At 26.9% G+C, this 16,719-nt stretch overlaps 1 long non-coding RNA gene across 1 annotated transcript in view; it reads left to right on the top strand.

Moving 5' to 3' along the window:
* Positions 1–1,596: 1,596 nt before the first annotated feature.
* Positions 1,597–16,719, top strand: part of LOC126356340 (uncharacterized) — a 31,336-nt gene continuing 16,213 nt past the window's right edge. Inside the window, exon 1 of the long non-coding RNA XR_007565634.1 lies at positions 1,597–1,681. This is a non-coding gene — a long non-coding RNA (uncharacterized LOC126356340). The remainder of the gene's footprint in view (positions 1,682–16,719) is intronic.

Here is a 16,719-nt window from a genome sequence, read left to right as displayed (position 1 = left end):
TATGATTAGTATGGTTAATTCATCCAAATAATATAAATCTTAGCCATATAGGTAGGGCAATTGCAAATGTTAATGCTAAATGTCTTGTTCTAGTAAAAATATAAGGGAATAATCCTATGAAATTGTTAAATAATATTATAATAAAAATTGAGATGAAAATGAATGTTGTTCCATTAAATGATTTTGGTCCAAGAAGTGTTTTAAATTCATTATGTAAGGTTAAATTTAGTTTATTTCAGATAATGTTAATTCGTGATGGTGTAAGTCAAAATAGTGATGGGATTAATAATAGTCCTAGAAATGTTCTAGTTCAATTTAATGATAAATTAAAGATGTTAGTTGATGGGTCAAATGTTGAGAATAGATTTGTTATCATTTTCAATTTAAGTTTTTTATTTCAATTGTTCCTTTTTCTGCTCTTTTAATAAGGTTAGGTTTAAATGAGAAGAAGTTTATTTGATTAAACAAGATTAATGTAGCTGAAAATATAATGAATAGTGAGAATCATATAAGAGGGGATATTTGAGGGATTTGGATATAATTTCCCCATCAGAAGTAGTCGTTAATTTACTATTATTTGGTTTAAGAGACCATTACTTACTTTCAGTCATCTGATGAATTTCAAGGTGTACTAATTTTTTTAGTTACTTTAGATTGACACTCTAATGTTATTTATTTTAACTAACTCCTTAAATTATCTTAGATAATCACTTAATAAATAAATTTACTGAAGTTCTTTCAATTACAATTGGTATAAATCTGTGGTTTGCTCCACAGATTTCTGAGCATTGTCCAAAGAATAATCCAGGTCGATTTATTGTGAATGTTCCTTGATTTAACCGACCTGGCGTTGCATCAATTTTAACCCCTAATGCAGGAACTGCTCATGAGTGTAGAACATCTGATGCTCTTATTAATACTCGTACTTCTGTATTTATTGGTAGGATTGTTCGGTTATCTACATCTAGCAGTCGAAATCCATCATTTTCTAGGTCTTGTTCTGGTGTTATATAAGTGTCAAATTCTACGTCTATGAAGTCTGAATATTCATATCTTCAATATCATTGTCGTCCAATGGTTTTAATTGTAATTATTGCATCTACTGAATCATCAAGTAAATATAATAGTCGTAATGATGGAAGGGCAATAAAAATTAATGTAATTGCTGGTAAAGCTGTTCAGATTGTTTCAATTAAATGTCCATGAAGTATATTACGGTTAGTATAGGCAATAAATAATATATAACTTAGGGCATAACATACAATTACTGTAATTAATAATAATACGACCATAGTATGATCATGAAAGAATGATAATTGCTCCATTAATGGTGAAGCTCCATCTTGAAGAGATAAATTTGATCATGTTGCCATTAATAAATATTTTCTAATAAAAGGTCAAACCTTTATTTGTAGAGCTTAAATCTACTGCACTAATCTGCCATATTAGAATCTAGAGATTAATGGTAATTCTGAGTAACTATGTTCTGCAGGAGGGTTATTTTGTAGTCATTCTGTTGATCTTCTTATGTTAGCTCTAAATATAATTGCTCGGTTTGTAACCATTCTTTCTCATATAATCACAATGAATATAATGATTCCTACAATAGAAATTGTAGACCCAATTCTTGATACTACGTTTCATGATGTATATGCGTCTGGGTAGTCTGAGTATCGTCGAGGTATTCCTGCTAATCCTAGGAAGTGTTAAGGAAAGAATGTTAAATTTACTCCAATGAATGTAATTGTAAATTGGATTTTTAATCATGTATTATTTATAGTTAATCCTGTAAATAGTGGATATCATTGAATGACACCTCCTATAATTGCAAATACTGCTCCTATAGATAATACATAATGAAAGTGGGCTACTACATAATATGTATCATGTAATACAATATCAAGTGATGAATTTGCTAATACTAATCCTATTAATCCACCAATTGTAAATAGGAAAATAAATCCTAGAGCTCATAATAATGGTGGATTGAACTTGAATTTAGTTCCATATAATGTAGCTAATCATCTAAATACCTTAATTCCTGTAGGTACAGCAATAATTATTGTTGCTGATGTAAAATATGCTCGTGTGTCAACATCCATTCCTACTGTAAATATATGATGTGCTCATACAATAAATCCTATTAGTCCAATTGATAATATAGCATAAATTATACCTAATGTTCCAAATGATTCAATTTTTCCTCTTTCTTGACATACAATATGTGAAATAATTCCGAATCCCGGTAGAATTAAAATATAAACTTCTGGGTGTCCAAAGAATCAAAATAGATGTTGATATAGAATTGGGTCACCCCCTCCTGCAGGGTCAAAGAATGATGTATTCAAATTTCGATCTGTTAATAATATAGTAATAGCTCCTGCTAAAACTGGAAGTGAAAGAAGGAGAAGTAATGCTGTAATAGCTACAGATCATACAAATAAAGGTGTTTGATCTAAAGTTATACTTTCTGATCGTATATTAATTGCTGTTGTAATGAAATTCACTGCACCAAGAATAGATGATACACCTGCTAAGTGCAGTGAAAAAATAGCTAGATCTACAGATGCACCCCTGTGTGCAATAGCTCCTGCTAGAGGAGGGAAAACTCTTCATCCTGTACCAGCACCATTATCTACTATAGAAGATGTAAGAAGAAGGGTTAGTGAAGGTGGTAGTAATCAAAAACTTATATTATTTATTCGTGGAAATGCTATATCAGGTGCACCAATTATTAGTGGAACAAGTCAATTACCAAATCCACCAATTATAATAGGTATTACTATAAAGAAAATTATTACGAATGCGTGAGCTGTAATAATAACATTATAAATCTGGTCATCCCCAATTAGAGATCCGGGTTGGCCAAGTTCAGCACGAATAAGTATTCTTACTGATGTTCCTACTATTCCTGCTCATGCTCCAAATATGAAGTATAAAGTACCAATGTCCTTATGGTTTGTTGAGAATAATCATTTTTGCTGTAAGATGGCTGAATTTTAGGTGGTAGACTGTAAATCTACTTATGAGATGTTTTCTCTCTTATCATATTTAGGTCTTATATTCAATTATGATTCTAGACTGCAATTCTAGAGGTGTAAAATTTTACTAAGGCCTAAAAGATTATTCTTTTAATTATAACTTTGAAGGTTATTAGTTTGATTAACTTAGTATAATGAAATTAAGGTTGATGTTGAAATCAATCCTATTGTTGAAATTATTACTGTTATAGGAAGAATGATTCTTGATTTTTGGGACTTTATCTTTATAGATCACGAATTTTCTGTGTATGATATAATTAGAGCTGAGAATCTAATACGTTTATAGTAGTAGAGTGTAATTGTAGTTAATACAACTATAATAGTTATAATAGTTGTTATATTGTTTTCTATTAATGATTGTATTACAATTCATTTTGGTAAGAATCCTAGGAATGGTGGTAGTCCACCTAAAGATAATAAAGATAAGAATATTATGAATTTAATTTCGGTTTTTATATTTCTGGCTGAATAAATTTGATTTATGAAAAATAAATTTATTTGCTTAAATAATAAAACTATAATTAATCTTAATAGTGAGTAAATAATGAAGTATAGTTCTCAGATGTTTTCTCTGACTGTTAATGATCTAATTATTCAACCTAGATGTCTGATTGATGAATATGCTAAAAGTTGTCGTAAGGATGTTTGATTTAAACCTCCTATTGCCCCAATAATAATTCTTAAGATAATAATTGTTCAAATAAAAGTTCTTAATTGAATACAATAAGATAAGACCATTATTGGGGCGATTTTTTGTCATGTTATTAATGGTAAACAATTATTTCATCTTGATGCTCCTATAACTTCTGGAAATCAGAAATGGAAAGGTGCAGCTCCAATCTTTAATAATAGTCTAGATCTAATTATTATTGATGGGATAAATTCTGTTTCCCATCCCATGGGATATTTTATTTGAATCAGCAAAATTGAAAATAATAATATTGTCGATGCTATTGCTTGGACAATAAAATATTTAATTGATGATTCGTTTATTATTATATTTTTATTTCTTGTTAGGAGCGGAATAAATGAAAGTAAGTTGATCTCAAGTCCTATTCAAACCCCAAATCAGGAATTTGATGAAATGGACAGGATCGTTCCTATCATTAATGTTGATAGGAAGAGAAGTTTTGTAGAGTTGTTGGTCATTAAAAAGGAGAGGATTGATACCTCTATAAATGGGGTATGAACCCATTAGCTTGTTTAGCTTACCTTTTTACATTAAGGTGTATGATGCACGTTAGTTTTTGATACTAAAGGAGGTAGTTTAATTCTATCTTATGTAATTTTAATGAAGGTAATTTTATTTACTTTATTTACCCTATCAAGGTAACCCTTTAATCAGGCACTTCATTTATTTAATATATAAATCGAAAGTTTTTTTTGAAATTCATTTATGTATTATTTTGTTTAATTAGGATTAATTTATCCTGCCCATTTTATTTATATATATATATATATATATAATAAATAATTTATATTAATATATTACATTTAATTGAAATTAAAAGATTATAAGTTCATCTTACCATTATCAATTGATTATTTTAATGCACTTATTTACCTAGGATTATAGCTACTTATGTTTTTAGCTTAAAATAGGTTATTATAAAATAATATATATAATAATATGTAATTTAATATTTAATATTATTATAATTGGATATAATAAATAAAATTATTAATTTAAATCTAAAATATTATAATTAATAAAATAATTATATTAATTATAATAATATAATTATATAAATTATCTATAATTAGATTATTTAACTAATATATATGAAAGTTAACTTAATATAAAAAAAGAATTCATATTAATAACATATTATATTAAATTACATAATTGTATAAAATATATTTATTATATTATTTAATCTTTCCTTAATTATTAGTGAAAAGAAAGATTAAATAAGAAAGAATATAATACATTTATTGCTATACATGTTCCATATTAATCTATAATTATATATAATAGAGAAGTTGTTGTGGTCATACATAGGGGCGTTTCTTTTTTTTGTTAATGTTTGTGGTTTTTTTCTTTTTTTTCTTTAAATATTTGAATCTTTTATTTTTTCCTGATTTGATAAATTTAAAAATTTCTTATTTTTTATTTTTAAAAGTTTTATTCTTGCTTGTTTATTCACTTTTTCTTTGTATTATATGTAAGTTTTGTTAGACTAAATGTTCTTTTTGCAGTAATTTGATTTAATTATCAAGTGATTTTGGATTTAGCAATTGATTTAGTATCGGCATAATTCGTGCCAGCAGCCGCGGTTATACGATTGATACTAGTGAATATTATTGGTTAAAACAGTTGTTTATATTATTAGGGTTGAAATATAAATTTGTAAGGTGAAATGTTAAAATTTATTTGTGGCCCTTTTTATGAATCTGTGAAATTTAAATAATAAACTAGGATTAGATACCCTATTATGTTAAATGTTAATTATATTTACCAGGGTACTATTAGTTAAGGTCTTTAAACCCAAAGAATTTGGCGGTATCTCATTCCATTCAGAGGAACCTACCCCATGATTGATAATACACGATTTACTCTACTTAATTTATTTGTTTATATATCTCCGTTATCAGAGAATCTTTTTAGAGTTATAATTCTCAAGATTTATAATTATAAAATATTTCAGGTCAAGGTGCAGCTTATAGTTAAGAGGAGGTGGGTTACAATAGATTTTTGTTTATAACGGATTTGATAGTGAAATACTGTTAATGAAGGTGGATTTGATAGTAATTTAATTTATTTAATTTAACTGATATTGGCTCTGAGATGTGTACACATCGCCCGTCGCTCTCATTATTGATTATTCTATTTTATTTTAAAGTAGCTTCAATTTAGATGAGATAAGTCGTAACATAGTAGATGTACTGGAAAGTGTATCTAGGAAGAGTTTCAAGATATAACTTATTAGTAAAGTGTTTCATTTACACTGAAAATTTTTCTGTGCAAATCAGGATATCTTGATTATTTATTTTATTATATTTATTTTTTCTTTATTTAATTATTTAATATAAATAATTTTATTGTATTTTTGTCTTAGTATATTTTATAGAATTGATTTTTTAAATTATAGTTTATTGGTAATGTAAGTGTTTTATGAAATATTATTTTAAATTTTTTTAAGTAGATTTTATTTATTGTACCTTTTGTATCAGGGTTTATCAAAATTTTAGTATTTATTTTACTTGTCTCGATTTGGGTTGATTTATAAATAATTTATAGTTAATGTATCATAATTATTATTAAATTATTTATAGAAATGAGATGTTAATCGTTTCCCAAGATATCTAGTTTCTTAAGAAAAAGTTTAATTTTTTAAAGTTATTTGTTTTTATTTAATTTTTTAAGTAAAAATATTAACTTATTTATTCTTTAAGGGATAAGCTTTGAAGTTAATAACCTATAATTTATTTTATAGAAATATAATAGTAAGCTTTAAACCAGCTATCTTTAAGATTACGTTTTAGTTCATTATTTTTTATTTTGATTTTATAAATATTTTAGGTTTTTTATTAAGATTATTAATTTAATTTTAAATTTTTTGTAATAATGATAGAATTAGTATATTTATTTGTATAAAATTTTTACCTTGTGAACTTATTATAAGGAACTAGGCAAAATTGATTTCCGCCTGTTTATCAAAAACATGTCCTCTTGTTTATATTTTGAGGTCTGGCCTGCTCACTGAGCGTATTTTTAAAGAGCCGCGGTATTTTGACCGTGCAAAGGTAGCATAATCATTAGTCTCTTAATTAGTGGCTGGAATGAATGGCTTGACGAGAAATCAACTGTCTCTTAATAAAGTTTTGAATTTAACTTTTGAGTCAAAAGGCTTAAATTCTTCTTTAGGACGAGAAGACCCTATAGAGCTTGACATTTTACTTTTATATAGTTTTTTGTTTGTCTTTCTATATTTAATGATGATGTTTTGTTGGGGTGACATGAAGAATAGATAAACTCTTCATTATTATATCATTTATTTATGTTTGTTATTTTGATCCATAATTTATGATCATAAGATTAAGTTACCTTAGGGATAACAGCGTAATTGTTTTTGAGAGCTCATATCGACAAAGCAGATTGCGACCTCGATGTTGGATTAAGAAAAATTTTGGGTGCAGGAGCCCAATGATTAGGTCTGTTCGACCTTTAAATTCTTACATGATCTGAGTTCAGACCGGCGTGAGCCAGGTCGGTTTCTATCCTAAGATTATTAATCCATATTAGTACGAAAGGACCATATGGTTAAAATATTTTTTGTTATATTGATTAATATTAATTTATTTACTATTTTGACAGATTAATGTGTTGAATTGAGAATTCATTTATGTAGATTTTTTCTACAAATAGTATTGATACTTTATGATTTATTTATATTTATTTTGAATTTTCTTTTATTGGTTATTTGAGTTTTAATTAGTGTTGCCTTTTTAACTTTATTAGAGTGTAAGGTTTTAGGTTATATTCAGATTCGAAAGGGTCCAAATAAGGTAGGTTTTGTTGGAATTCCTCAGCCATTTAGAGATGCTATTAAGTTAATTTGTAAGGAGCAGCCAATTCCTATTATATCTAATTACCTACTTTATTATTTTTCCCCTGTTTTTAATTTAATGATTTCTTTAGCCGTTTGAGTAATTTTTCCTTATTTAACTTATATGTGTTCTTTTTCTTATGGATTTTTATTTTTTTTATGTTGTACTAGATTAGGTGTTTATACTGTTATAATTGCTGGTTGATCTTCTAATTCAAATTATTCATTATTAGGTTCTCTTCGTTCTGTTGCTCAAACAATTTCTTATGAAGTTAGTTTAGCTTTAATTTTATTGTCTTTAATTATTTTAATTGGTAGTTTTAATATGTTTGATTTTATAAACTATCAGCTTTATTGTTGATTTATTATTATTTCTTTTCCTTTAGCTTTAGCTTGTTTTGCGTCTTGTTTAGCTGAAACTAATCGTACTCCTTTTGATTTTGCTGAAGGGGAATCTGAGTTAGTTTCAGGATTTAATATTGAGTATGGTGCGGGTGGTTTTACTTTAATTTTTTTAGCTGAATATACTAGAATTGTCTTCATAAGAATGTTATTGGCTTTAATTTTTTTAGGTGGTGATTTTTATTCTTTTATATTTTTTATTAAGCTTGCTATTATATCTTTTGGTTTTATTTGGGTTCGTGGGACATTACCACGGTTTCGTTATGATAAATTAATGTACTTAGCTTGAAAAAGTTTTTTACCTTTATCTTTGAATTTTTTTATTTTCTTTGTTGGTTTAAAGATTTTATTTATCTCATTTGTTTAGTGAAATTTTTTGAGAAAAGTTAATAGAAGAGTTAAACTTCTAATTTTATGTTTTCAAAACATATGCTTTTCCTAAGATAATTAACTTTATTCCTTAATTAATTTATCTCATGCGTTTGCGACATGGACATTAATTAAGAAATATGTAAAGTAAATAATTGTTAAGATTTGACCTGTTATAATATAAGGTTCTTCAACAGGTCGTTTACCAATTCACGTTAGTAAGCATACAACAACTACTATAATTCAGAATAAAATTTGATTAATAGGGTAAAATTGAATGCCTCAGAATGGTGTTTTATTATAAAATGGTAAAATTATTAAGATTCTAATTGATAAAAATAATGCAATAACACCTCCTAACTTATTAGGGATAGATCGTAGAATTTCATATGCAAATAGGAAATATCACTCTGGTTGAATGTGAACTGGTGTTACTAATGGGTTGGCAGGTACAAAGTTATCTGCATCTCCTAATAGGTAAGGATTGATTAAACATAGTATAATTAATAATGATGTTATTATTACAAATGTAATAGAATCCTTAAAGGTAAAGTATGGATGGAATGGAATTTTTTCAATATCTCCATTTAGTCCAAGAGGATTATTAGATCCTGTTTGGTGAAGAAAAAATAAATGAATTGCTGCTATAGCAGCAATAATAAATGGTAATACAAATGGAATGTGAAGAATCGATTTAATGTTGCATTATCAACAGCGAATCCTCCTCATACTCATTGGACTAAATCTGTTCCTAAGTATGGGATTGCTGATAATAAATTAGTAATTACTGTTGCACCTCAAAAAGATATTTGGCCTCAGGGTAAGACATATGCTATAAATGCAGTTGCTATAACTAAAAATAAAATCACTGAACCAATTATTCAGGTATGTATATATATATAAGATCCGTAGTAAATTCCCCGTCCTACATGTAAGTAAATACAAATAAAAAATATAGATGCTCAATTTGCATGTAAGGTTCGGATAATTCAACCATTATTTACGTCTCGGCAGATGTGTACTACACAACTGAATGGTATTTCAATATTTGATGTATAATGTATAGCTAAAAATAGTCCAGTTACGATTTGAATTACCAAACATAACCCTAATAGGGATCCAAAATTTCATCAAAATGAAACATTTGTTGGGGCAGGTAAGTCAATTAAAGAGTTATTAATAATTTTAATTAAAGGATGTCTTAATCGTAAGGTTTATTCATTAGTAATTATCTTATTTTACGAATAGGTCCCTGATTAATATTGGTGATTTTAACAACTGCTAGTAGTGCTAAAAATAAATAAATTATAATTATTATTGTAATAATGAATGTTGGTCTATTATATAATTTTTCTAAAGATATTGTTATTTCTTGATAATTGATTGAATTATCAATATTTATAGTTTCGGTGTTTTTGAAAAAGTCTATAAATATAGATATATCTAGAATAATTAATATTGATATGATAAATACTCACATTATTAATGTAATAATTATAGTAAGTAATTTAGGCTAAAATATTTCGTTTGATGCAATTCTTGTAATGTAAATAAATAATACTAGTATACCACCAAGAAATGTTAAAAATAAAATATATGATAATCAATATCTTTCTATTATTGTTCCTGTTATTAATCCAACTAGGAATGTTTGAAGGATAATAAAAAGCATTATTGATATTGGGTGTCTTAATTTAATAAAATTAATATTTATTACATTTGATAATGATATAATTATTATTTTGATCATTTCAGGGGTCAGTTTATTTAAAATATCGGTTTTGGGGACCGATGATGGAAGCTTTTCCACCTCTGAAGTTTTAAAAGTGGGGGCTGGACTTATTTCCGGTTTACAAGACCGGCGTTTTTTTTAAACTATTAAAACTAATGTTTATATTCTCTATTTTTACTTCTTTATTGATTTATTTTGCTGGTGTTTATGTTTTTTCTTCTAAACGTAACATTTATTAATGGTTCTTTTTTTTTTTTTGAGATTAGAATATATTGTTCTTTCTTTATTTATATTAGTTATTGTTTTTCTTATTGAGTTTGATTATGATTATTTTTTTCCTGTTATTTTTTTAGTTTTTTCTGTTTGTGAGGGTGCTTTAGGTCTTTCTATTTTAGTTTCAATAATTCGTTCACATGGTAATGATTTTTTTAATTCTTTTGGTTTATCTCTATGTTAAAGTATTTATTTATAACTATTTTTTTGATCCCTCTTTGTTTATTAAATAATTGTTGATGGTTGGTTCATTCTTTAATGTTTCTGCCGAGTTTTGTTTTTATAATTTGTGTTTATTCATATGCTGATTTGAATATAATTAGATATTATTTTGGTATTGATTATTTTTCTTTTAGTTTAATTTTACTTAGTTTTTGGATTTGTTCTTTAATAATCACTGCTAGAGGTTCAGTTTATTTAAGTTCATATCATTCTAATTTTTTTGTTTTTATGGTTTTGATTTTAATAATTATGCTTTATTGTTCATTTGCTAGATTAAGTCTTCTTTCTTTTTATATTTTTTTTAGGCTAGATTAGTTCCTACTTTACTTTTAATTTTGGGTTGGGGTTATCAACCTGAGCGTTTGCAGGCTGGTGTTTATTTAATTTTTTATACTTTGGTTGCTAGATTACCTTTATTATTAGTTTTATTTAAGGTTTATGATTTTTCTAATACTTTATATTTTCCTTTATTGGTTGATTTTGGTTCTTATTATTTTATGTTTTATGTATTTATAATTTTGGCTTTTTTAGTTAAGATACCTATATTTTTGGTTCATTTATGACTTCCTAAGGCTCATGTAGAGGCCCCTATTTCAGGTAGAATAATTTTTGCTGGTGTTTTATTAAAGTTAGGTGGTTATGGTATTTTTCGTGTTATAAAGGTTATTTCTTATTTGGGTTTAAAGTTTAATTATTTTTGATTATCTTTAGGTTTATCTGGGGGTGTTATTGTAAGATTTATTTGTTTTCGTCAGGTTGATTTAAAGTCTTTAATTGCATATTCTTCTGTTGCTCATATAAGAATGGTTATTGGTGGATTGATGACTATGAATTGATGAGGTTGTGTAGGTTCTCTTTCTCTAATGGTTGGTCATGGTTTATGTTCTTCTGGTTTATTTTGTTTATCTAATATTATTTATGAACGTTTAGGTAGATGAAGATTATTAATTAACAAGGGTATAATTAATTTGATGCCAAGAATGGCTTTATGATGATTTCTTTTAAGATCATCAAATATGGCTGCTCCTCCTTCTTTAAATTTGGTAGGTGAAATTAGATTATTAAATAGAATTATATCTTGATCTTCTTTTAGATTCTTTGCTTTGATTTTTTTATCTTTTTTTAGAGCTGTTTATACTTTGTATATATATTCTTATTCTCAGCATGGGAATTATTATTCTGGTGTTTATACTTGTTCTCTTGGTTATTTTCGTGAATATCATCTTTTACTTGTACATTGATTGCCTTTAAATATTCTCTGTTTAAAGGGTGAATATTTCTTTGTTTAGTTTGCTTAAGTTTTTTAATTAAAAATATTGTTTTGTGGAATCAATGATATGAAGTTTTTCATCTTAGGCCGTGAATTTATTTTCTATTTGTTCTTTGAGTTTTTTTTCTTTGTTTATTTCGAGAACTATAATTTTTATTTTAGGTATTTATTATTTAATAATTGATTATAGAGTTTTCGTTGAGTGAGAGCTTTTCAATTTAAATGGTTCTATAGTTGTTATAACTTTAATTTTGGATTGAATATCTCTTATTTTTATATCTTTTGTTATATATATTTCTTCTTTGGTTATTTATTATAGAGAGGATTATATATCTGGTGAAAAGAATATAAATCGTTTTATTATTATTGTTTTAATATTTATTCTTTCTATAGGTTTTTTAATTATTAGTCCTAATTTAATTAGAATTTTATTGGGTTGAGATGGTTTAGGTTTAGTTTCTTATTGTTTAGTTATTTATTATCAAAATGTAAAATCTTATAGTGCTGGTATATTAACTGCACTTTCTAATCGTATTGGTGATGTTTCTATTTTAATTTCTATTGCATGAATGTTAAATTTTGGTGGTTGAAATTATATTTATTATTATGATTTTATTTCTAATTCTTTTGAAATAAAGCTCATTACTATATTAATTGTTTTAGCAGCTATAACTAAGAGAGCTCAGATTCCTTTCTCTTCATGACTTCCTGCTGCTATAGCAGCTCCTACTCCTGTTTCTGCTTTAGTTCATTCTTCTACTCTTGTTACTGCTGGTGTTTATTTATTAATTCGTTTTAGACCAATATTGGATACTTATAATTGTGGTTGATTTTTACTTTTAATTGGTTGTATAACTATATTTATGGCTGGATTGGGTGCTAATTTTGAATTTGATTTGAAGAAGATTATTGCTCTTTCTACTTTAAGACAACTTGGTTTAATAATAAGAATTTTGGCTATGGGTTATCCAAAGCTTGCATTTTTTCATTTATTGGCTCATGCTTTATTTAAGGCATTATTATTTATATGTGCAGGTTCAATAATTCATAATTTGAAGGGTTCTCAGGATATTCGTTTTATAGGATCAATTGTTAATTTCATACCTTTAACTTCAGTTTGTTTTAATGTTTCTAGTTTATCTTTGTGTGGAATACCTTTTTTAGCGGGATTTTATTCGAAGGATTTAATTCTTGAGATGGTTTGTTTAAGATGAATTAATTGTTTAATTTTTTTTCTTTATTTTTTTTCTACTGGTTTAACTGCTTCTTATTCTTTTCGTTTGTTTTATTATTCAATACCTGGTGATAATAATTTTTATTCTAGATTTTCTTTTGATGATATGGGTTATTATATTTCATTTGGAATAATTGGTCTATTGTTTGTTGCTGTTTTTGGTGGTAGTCTTTTATCTTGATTAATTTTTCCTATTCCTCATGTGATTGCTTTACCTTATTATTTAAAGTTTTTAACTATTACAGTTGTTATTTTAGGTGCTTATTTAGGTTATCTTATTTCTAGTTTTGATTTTTCTCATAATTTATTTTCTTTAAGTATACTTTCTTTTGTTAGATTTGCTGGTTCTATATGATTTATACCTTTTCTTTCAACTAAGTTTATTAGATATATTCCTTTAAAAATAGGTTATTATTCATCTAAGTCATTTGATTATGGTTGAGGTGAATTACTTGGTGGTCAAGGTTTATATAGATTATTTATTTATTTAATTGGTTATATTCAAGGTTGATATGATTCTAATTTCAAGATTTATATTTTAACTTTTATTTTTTGAATATTTATTTTGGTAATATTGTTTTTCGTTTACTTAAATAGCTTATAATTAGAGCGTGACACTGAAGATGTTAAGGAAGTATTTTTACTTTTAGGTATTTATAAATATAGATATATTATTTTTACAGTGAAAATGTAATGTTTTATTTAAACTATATAAATTTTAGAAATGTTAACGGAGTTTAACCGCTAATATAAAAAGTTAGCAGCTTTCACATTGGCTTTACATTTCCTTAATTGGAACTATTATAGTTCAATTATATTATTAACAGTAATACGCCTCTTTTTGGCTTCAATTAATAAGAATAAGGGTAGTACATACCAATCTTTCAGGTCGAAACTGACTGCAATATTTCGCTTCTTATTCTATTTAAGGTTGATTGATATTATCAATACTTTTTGAATGCAACCCAAATGTTATATTTAACTACAACCCTTTATTCTGCTCATTGTAATGCTCCTTGGTTTCATTCATGGTATAGTCCGCCTAATAGAACTAGAATAAAAAATATTGTTGATACTGTTCAGATTATAATGTCTGAAGTTTTTAAAATAATTACAATTGGTAGAATTAGTGCAATTTCTACATCAAAAATTAAAAAGATTACTGCGATTAGGAAGAATCGTAGTGAGAATGGTATTCGTGCTGATCTTTTTGGATCAAACCCACATTCAAATGGTGATCTTTTTTCTCGATCATTAATTAATTTTTTGATAGTGTTGTTGCCAGGTTTATAACAATTATTGGAATAATAAATCTAATGAAAACTCTTGTGGATAGAATTAGAATTGTTTTTCTTGATTTATATCAAGCTTTCTGATTGGAAGTCAAATGTACTATTTATACTAGAAAAACAATTATCTACCTCATCAATAAATAGAGATATATAAGAATAATCATACTACGTCTACGAAGTGTCAGTATCATGCTGCTGCTTCAAATCCAAAGTGGTGTCTTGGTGAGAATTGATTTATTGAGTGTCGAAGTAGACATGTTGATAAAAAGATTGTTCCAATAATTACGTGTAAACCATGGAATCCTGTTGCAACAAAGAATGTTGATCCATAAACTGCATCTGCAATGGTAAAAGGTGCTTCTCAATATTCATATGCTTGAAGTATTGTAAAGTATAGTCCTAATAACACTGTGAAGAATAATCCTTGTAGTGCTTGAGTATGATTAGATTCCATTAAACTATGATGTGCTCATGTTACTGTTACTCCTGATGCTAAAAGAATAGCTGTATTAAGTAATGGAATTTGTATAGGGTTAAAGGGTTGAATTCCTATTGGAGGTCATAGTATTCCTAGTTCAATTGTTGGTGCTAATCTTCTTCTAAAGAATGCTCAAAAAATAGAAACGAAAAATAATACCTCTGATGCAATAAATAAAATTATTCCTCATCGTAATCCAATTGATACAAATCCTGTATGTAATCCTTGATATGTTCCTTCTCGTACTACATCTCGTCATCATTGAATTATGGTTAGTAGGCTAATTCCAAATCCAATTATGAATAAGTTAATATTAAATAGGTGGAATCATTTTGCTAGTCCTGATACTAGGACTATTGCTCCAATTGCTCCTGTTAATGGTCAAGGTCTATAGTCTACTAAGTGGAATGGGTGGTTTGAGTGAGTTGTTAACATAGGTTTAATATACTTCTCTAGAATATAGAGTTCTTAGAATTGAGAAAACATAGGCTTGAATTATTGCTACTGCTGATTCTAGAATTAATAGAAGTATTTGTCCAATAATTAGTAATGAGATTAAGTTTATTGCTATAGATGGTCCTGTGTTTCCTAATAAGGTTAATAATAAGTGTCCTGCAATTATATTTGCTGCCAACCGTACTGCTAATGTACCTGGTCGAATAACATTACTAATTGTTTCAATTAGTACTATAAATGATATTAATGCAGGCGGTGTACCTTGTGGTACAAGGTGTGTAAATATATGATTAGTATGGTTAATTCATCCAAATAATATAAATCTTAGCCATATAGGTAGGGCAATTGCAAATGTTAATGCTAAATGTCTTGTTCTAGTAAAAATATAAGGGAATAATCCTATGAAATTGTTAAATAATATTATAATAAAAATTGAGATGAAAATGAATGTTGTTCCATTAAATGATTTTGGTCCAAGAAGTGTTTTAAATTCATTATGTAAGGTTAAATTTAGTTTATTTCAGATAATGTTAATCCGTGATGGTGTAAGTCAAAATAGTGATGGGATTAATAATAGTCCTAGAAATGTTCTAGTTCAATTTAATGATAAATTAAAGATGTTAGTTGATGGGTCAAATGTTGAGAATAGATTTGTTATCATTTTCAATTTAAGTTTTTTATTTCAATTGTTCCTTTTTCTGCTCTTTTAATAAGGTTAGGTTTAAATGAGAAGAAGTTTATTTGATTAAACAAGATTAATGTAGCTGAAAATATAATGAATAGTGAGAATCATATAAGAGGGGATATTTGAGGGATTTGGATATAATTTTCCCATCAGAATTAGTCGTTAATTTACTATTATTTGGTTTAAGAGACCATTACTTACTTTCAGTCATCTGATGAATTTCAAGGTGTACTAATTTTTTTAGTTACTTTAGATTGACACTCTAATGTTATTTATTTTAACTAACTCCTTAAATTATCTTAGATAATCACTTAATAAATAAATTTACTGAAGTTCTTTCAATTACAATTGGTATAAATCTGTGGTTTGCTCCACAGATTTCTGAGCATTGTCCAAAGAATAATCCAGGTCGATTTATTGTGAATGTTCCTTGATTTAACCGACCTGGCGTTGCATCAATTTTAACCCCTAATGCAGGAACTGCTCATGAGTGTAGAACATCTGATGCTCTTGTTAATACTCGTACTTCTGTATTTATTGGTAGGATTGTTCGGTTATCTACATCTAGCAGTCGAAATCCATCATTTTCTAGGTCTTGTTCTGGTGTTATATAAGTGTCAAATTCTACGTCTATGAAGTCTGAATATTCATATCTTCAATATCATTGTCGTCCAATGGTTTTAATTGTAATTATTGCATCTACTGAATCATCAAG

The sequence above is a fragment of the Schistocerca gregaria genome, chromosome 3 (assembly GCF_023897955.1).
Source record: "Schistocerca gregaria isolate iqSchGreg1 chromosome 3, iqSchGreg1.2, whole genome shotgun sequence".
Taxonomy (NCBI): domain Eukaryota; kingdom Metazoa; phylum Arthropoda; class Insecta; order Orthoptera; family Acrididae; genus Schistocerca; species Schistocerca gregaria.
The sequence above is the reverse complement of the archived record's forward strand: the minus strand, read 5'-3'. Positions and strand labels throughout refer to the sequence as shown.